This window comes from Nycticebus coucang, chromosome 13 (assembly GCF_027406575.1).
Source record: "Nycticebus coucang isolate mNycCou1 chromosome 13, mNycCou1.pri, whole genome shotgun sequence".
Classification (NCBI taxonomy): Eukaryota; Metazoa; Chordata; class Mammalia; order Primates; family Lorisidae; genus Nycticebus; species Nycticebus coucang.
In genome coordinates this window covers 85,952,591-85,959,668 of record NC_069792.1, presented here as the reverse complement: position 1 = coordinate 85,959,668, position 7,078 = coordinate 85,952,591, and the positions used below count along the sequence as shown (strand labels likewise).

At 42.5% G+C, this 7,078-nt stretch overlaps 1 pseudogene; it reads left to right on the top strand.

Moving 5' to 3' along the window:
* Positions 1 to 4,296: 4,296 nt before the first annotated feature.
* LOC128563432 (60S ribosomal protein L10a-like) lies at positions 4,297 to 5,353 on the top strand (annotated as a pseudogene).
* The last annotated feature ends 1,725 nt before the right edge of the window (positions 5,354 to 7,078 follow it).

Below are 7,078 nucleotides of genomic sequence, written 5' to 3'. Positions count from 1 at the left end.
AAGGGAAAGGAATAGAGGCAAAATGCCCACTCAGCTAGAGTGAAGAATTCTCAGAAGAAAGCAGAGCAAATAATCAGGTGGAGAAATAAATGTATAGTGGGAGAAATGCGATAAATCAGCTTCAACATGTGATCTTTCTTCTTGATGTCTTAAGGTCCTTAAAAGTGGTCTTTAAGAGAAAATAAGGCAAGTTGCAAAAAAAAAAAAAATGGGATGCCAGTCTCACATAAATCTAAGTAAATGAATGAATAGATAAATAGCCTGGTATCCTGCAAGAGTTTATTCAATGCTCTCCCACATATTAATTATTCAACAAGTATTTATTAAGCACCTACTATACTCAGACATTCTATTAGATGCTAAGGATAACATGATGAATAATTTATTCTGTCTAGTGGATACAGACACATCCTGAGAGGTATATTCTAGGTAGGGCCACTCTTTGTTGTTTTTTTTTTTTTCCGAGAGTCTCTCACCCTTGGTAGAGTGCTGTGGCATCACAGCTCACAGCAACCTCCAACTCCTGGGCTTAGGTGAGTCTCTTGCCTCAGCCTCCTGATCCTGAGTAGCTGGGACTATAGCCGCCTGCCACAACACCTGGCTATTTTTTGTTGTAGTTTGGCCGGGGCCAGGTTTGAACCCGCCACCCTTGGTATATGGGGCTGGCGCCCTAGCCACTGAGACACAGGTGCCGCCTGGTAGGGCCACTCTTAACTCATGGGGGAAAATAAGCGATTTACTTTATTACAAATTTGATGTACACTTAATGCAATAGAAAGGGAACAAAACACCAAGCTTACATATGACCATAATTTTATTACTATACAAATATAACTGTTGCTCTTGTTATCTATAAATGTGTAACCAACAACCTCCAAACAAAATTTATTATTATCTTTCACAGTCCTGGGGCCTGAGGGGCTCAGCAAAGTAGTACTTATTTGGGAGTCCTCAGTGGCAGTCAGATGGCATCTTTTGCTTCCCAACCTCTCTGCATGGGTTCGTAGTATTCAGACTTCTTGTACGGAAGCTGGCAGGCAGCAGCAGCAAAGCCAGGATCTAGTTTCAGGAGTCACACAGCATGGCTTCAGTAGTGTTCTGCTGATGAAAACAATCTCAAATTAGGCCACGTTCAAGGGGGTGGAGAAACAGATTGCAATCCCTTGCTTGGATGGACGGGGACAAGGAATTGACAGTGACCAGCCATCTTGGAGACAAGCTACCATAATTATTTACCATTGTCAGTATGGTTTTTCAAAAATGTTTCTACATAGCCAAATTAAAATCTTAAAATTAACATCGATAATTACTACTATGTAATCTTCAGAACCCATTCAGGTTTTGTCAGTGATTCCAGCAAAAGAATCCAGCTCAGAACCACACATTGTAGTTAGTTGTCAAGCCTCTTTAGGGTCCTTCAGCTCAGAACAGTTTCTAAGTCTTCCCTTGACTTTAATGACCTTGACATTAAAGCACCTTGGCAGGCCCATTATTACATTGAACGACCCTCAGTTTGAGTTTCATACGATGTCTCTTCATGATGTGCTTCAAGCTATTCACCTTGGGTGGAAACATCACGAAAGTGTTTTGTTCTTCTCATTGAGACCTTAGGCCGAGGCATGATTTCCATCTGTCCCACTACTGTTGATGTTCAGTTAGGTCAGTTGATTAGGGTGGTATCTGCTAGGCTGTTCCTAGAATAGGCTAGGAATTACTTCCAAAAAGACCTTTACTAGTCCTTTGTTACTACTAAATGCTTTGTGGAGAGTTATTTTGAAATGAACATCTGATTCCTCATCAAACTGTCAATTTATGCATTTATTTATTTCCATCTTTATGGACTTACTCCTTCCTATTTTATTCAAAGGAGTTGTACTTGTTTTCTATGGGTGTTATAACGAATTGGCATAAAATTTAGTATCTTAAAGCAACAAAAATGTATTACCTGACAGTCTTTCATGTCAGAAGTCTGACATGGGACTCACTTAAACCAAGATGTTGACAGGCAGAAAACACACACACACACACACAAAGAAAGAAAATAAAAAGATGTTGACAGAGTGACACTTTTTCCTTACCTTTTTCAGTTTCTAGAGGTCTTTCACATTCCCTAACTACTGGTCCCTTCCTTCATTTTGAAGGCAGCAACAAGGGGTTGGTTGCGTCCCTTCTTTTGCTACTATTTCTTTGGTCCTCTGTACCTAGGAAGAAATTTCTTCTTTTAAGTATCTATGTGATTACTGTGAGCCCACCTAGATAATCCAGACACTCTTCCTATCACAAGGTCCTTAACCCTAATCATACCTGCAAATTTCCTTTTGTCATGCAAGATATCATTTATTGATTCCAATTATTCTGGAGTGAACATCTTTGTAGGTCATTATTCTACCTACCATGGGGGTTATAATCCCTTGTCAACGTTACTTATTTTGATGCTCAAATAGTCCACAATTTGGTAATTATGGGAATGCAAAAAAATCCAGTTCCCAAGCTTCCCTGCAAGGTAGCTTCGGTATCCTTTTGACATGATTCCATAAAACTTTGAGCACTTTCTTTCTTTTTGGCACACAAATATATTCCAGATTTAGCTTATATTTTTCTGTCCAAACCCTGGGATCAGCCATTTTTCCAAGGAAACATAATCTACTTAGTGGAGAATAGTATTTAGAAACAAAATTCTGGTCTTTGAGTGTGCTTTGCTACTGGGTATTGTCACCCCCAAGCCTTCTCAGTGGACGGCTAGGGAATATATTTATGTATATTTACATGTACACAATTACATATGTACCTCTTTCTATATCTATCTATGATTATTTAAAACCATGAGATCAAGCTGGGTGCAGTGGCTCATGACTATAATCCTAGCACTCTAGAAGGCTGAGGCAGGTGGATTGCTTCAGACCAGCCTGAGCAAGAGTGAGACCCCAACCTTACTAAGAACTAGCTGGGTATTGCAGTGAGCCTCTGTAGTCCCAGCTACTGGGGAAGTCGAGGCATGAGGATTGCTTGAGACCAAGAGTTTGAGGTTGCTATGAGCTGTGACACCATAGCACTCAACCCCAGGGCAACAGAGTGAGATTCTGTCTTAAATAAATAAATTTAAAAAATTTAATTAATAAAAAAATGAGGTCACATAAATACTTTCAATTCTAATCAAACATGGTGTTCATTCTTTTTTTTTCCCCCAATTTCTATATTTTAAGTCCTTTTTCCAATCATGAAAAACTTAATTTATATCATCCGTAGTGTATGTGTTTGTTTATTCAATTTCCCCGTATGGAACCAATCTTCCATTACCATCCTTATACCCCACCCAATGATAACACACTCCTCAATCTATTGAGGCTTTGACTTTTCCACACTGGACACTCTGGCTCTGATGCCTCATTTCCTTGACATGGTTATCAGTATGTAGCACCATTGTAAGTTGGGAGCCTCTGTAATGTATTTGTCGCTGAATTTTGACGTCTGTATCAGTTTCTGGGTTGGTATTGATTTGATTTACTTATCTCTGTGCACTGGATCAGATCTTGATTTTCTGTATGCAAGGTAATTTTTCATTGGCTGTCACATCCTTTAATCATTATCTTTTTGGGAACTGGATTTTTTTGCATTCCCAAAATATCCTTGGGCTCTGTTTTGGAACACAGTTAAATTACATGGGAACAATACGACCCTTTCAGGTCTTGATTTTAAAATTTGATAGGTAGAAGAAGAGCATTGTGTTCAGGCAAGGGCTAGTGGTTCCCCGCTAATGAGGCAAGATCCTTTTGTGTACTCTACTCAGGCCCTGTGGATCACATGATTTTCCAGTGTAGCTGGTGGGAAAAGATGCTATTCTCCATCATGTGTGAGTGCCAGCCACTTTTACCTCTAATACCTTCATGTGGCTCTCTGTCCTTTCTGATAGGCATGTACTAATCACTACTCAGATGTATACTCAAGGGAGATCATCCCTAGAGTTTCCTCTCTATGCGTTTTGCAGATGACAGAATGGAAGCTTAGAAAAATAAAGTAACTAGAGCAATATCTTCCAGCTAGAAAATGGCAGTGACACTATTAAAAAGAATTACAGCACAGAGTCTCTGACCTGAAGCTTGACTTTGAATTGGGATAAGACTGATAGATGTGAAAGGATTAGCAAATGCTGTAAAATGTTGTGTTAAACTGTTTTGTTTTTTTAATTTTATTATGGTTTATTTCTTCTCTTTCTAAATTATAATTGCATCCAAGGCAAAGATCCTATCTCTCACTAATTAGATCTTTCAAGATACTTTGGGCTGTGCTGGGCATAAAATGAGTACCCAGAACATTGGTGCTCGGGGACAGTGAGTGTGAGAACAGAACACTTATGGAATAAGTAGAAGATCTGGACCATCAAGACAAGTTTAGGTTTAACTAAACACCAGCCAGAGAGAGAGAATCTAAGACTCCTCGGGGAGGACCCACAAAAGGTCACATAGCTCGTTAGAGGTGAACTAGTCAGAAGCCTGTCCCCCAAACTCCCTGTGTGATGTCCATACCATAGTTCTATAACTCATGGAACTAAAAGGTTCCATCTCCCCTACCCCAGCATACGCTGCTTTTCTCCTGGAAGTTGACTCTTACCTCCAGAGACTCAGCTCAAGAATAATTTTTTGGCTTTTTCTCCAGTTACCAAGGCATGAGCAACCACGAGCAGCAAAGTCTCTCACGACACCCGGTATGAGGCAGTGTGGGAAGTCCTGCAAGGGAACCAGTTTGAGTACTGGAAGTTGTTGGAAACAGTGGAGCTGCAGATCAGCTTGAAAAACTATGATCCTCAGAAGGACAAATGCTTCTCTGGCACCATTAGGCTTAAGTCCACCCCCACCCACCCCCGGTCCCAAAGTCTCAGCGTGTGTCCTGGGGGGACCAGCAGCGCTGTAATGAGGCCAAGGCTATGGACGTACCCTACGTGGACATCGAGGTGCCAAAGAAACTCAACAAAAATAAGAAGCTGGTCAAGAAGCTGGCCAGGAAATATAATGCCTTTTTGGCCTCAGAGTCCAAGCAGATCCCATGATTCCTTGGCCCTGGTCTAACTAAGGCTGGCAAGTTTCCTTCCCTGCTGACCCACATTGAAAACATGGTGGCCAAAGTTGATGAGGCGAAGTCCACAGTCAAGTTCCAGATGAAGAAGGCTCTGTGTCTGGCCATGGCTGTTGGCCATGTGAAGATGACAGATGATGAGCTGGTGTACAACATCCACCTGGCTGTTAACTTCTTGGTGTTATTGCTTAAGATGAATTGGCAGAATGTCTGGGCTTTCTACATTAAGAGCACCACAGGCAGCCCCATCGCCTGTATTAAGGAACATTCTAGTAAATCCTAATGATGCCAAAAAAAAAAAAAAGGAATCATTTCTTGGAAACCTAGCTAGAACCCTCTAATTCAGCGGTTCTCAACCTGTGGGTCGTGACCCCTTTGTAACAAGAAAAATACATCCTGCATATCAGATATTTACATTATGATTTGTAACTGTAGCAAAATTACAGTTATGAAGTAGCAACGAAAATAATTTTATGGTTGGGGGTCACCACAACAGGAGGAACTGTATTAAAGGGTCGCGGTATTAGGAGGCATTAGGAAGGATGAGAACCACTGCTCTAGTTGGATAGAGATGTACGTCTTCTCTACCCCTTGACACTTTGGTCCTTCCTCTACTCAATGAAGGGTGACAGGGACCACTCTCACTGATTTTCTTGCCTGTCCTCCCATTAGATCAGAAATTTTCTGAAGTCAGAACCATGGCTCCTAAGACTTGGTGAAATCATTGCCTAACACAGCACCTGGCATGTGGCCTCCTGAAAGAAGTTTAGTGAGTGAATGACTACAGTCCAGTAACTCAGTGTATGGTGTGGGCAGCAGGGACAGTGATGGCTTCTTGCAGCAGGAGGCAAACTGACATGTGACAGAGGGGAGTGTGCTAGCCAGGTAGGAAATACACAATGCGTGCCTTCATTCCACACATATTTGAGGGCCTCCAGCACACATTTTGCTTCCAGGGAGTATGACAGATACCATCTTTGCCCTCACATGGAGCTCATAGCTAGCAGGGGAAACTGATAATCAAGAGACAAATCCATGAACAAGCCAGATAGTTTCTGAGGTGGTTAAATGCTGTGAAAGAAACAAGGAGATACAACAGACAATTGCTGGGGTGAGGGGTTACCTTTAGATAAGGTAACCAAAGAAGGCTTTTTTTTTTTTGTAGTTTCTGGCCGGGGCTGGGTTTGAACTCGCCACCTCTGGCATATGGGGCCAGCGCCCTACTCCTTTGAGCCATAGGTGCCACCCTCAAAGAAGGCCTTTTGTGAGGAGGTGACATTTCAGCTGAGACCCACAAGACAAGAATGACCCAGCTTTATAGATGGGGGAGTTCTAGGGTGAAGAACCAGCCTCCACATAGCACCCAAGCTGGAAAGACTTGAAGGTGTTCAAAGCACAACAAGAAGACCAGCTTGGGCTGCAGGACATAACATGAAGAGGGAGGTGGTAGAGGTGAGGCTGGAGGACCTGGAGGCCTCGGTGAGGACCAGGGAAGGCCCACTCAGCACAATAGGAGGCCACAGAGAGCTGGGAGGAGGGCATGAGACAGTCTGATTTTCATGTTGACAAGAGCAGCCCAGGTGTGAGTCAGGAAGGTGTGTGGTGGATGGGCCCCCCTTCAGAGCTGAGTTCTAATACCCAAGGGGGCTTCTGATCGACATTTGAGAGGAGTCAGGAGCTAAAGACAAGGGGCTGGGTCTGCAAGAAATCTGTAGGCTTTTTGACGTCCTAATGTTTGCCGTGTCTGTAACCTCGTGTGCTATGAAATCCTTAATGCCTCATGGGTTTGTCTTTGGACAATGAAACAATAACCTGGAGCCAAAGATCAGGAATTCCAAGGTGCAGAGTGGGAGGAAGCGGCTGGCCTGGGAGAAGAATTCCTGCCAAATCCCTCTAGCAAAATAATGGCAGGAGACCCAGAACTGGCAGGTTTGGACTTGAGAAGCAGAAAAGCCTACGATGCAGAAAGGCAGAGAAAAGGGAAGGTTTTACATTTAATTACACCCAT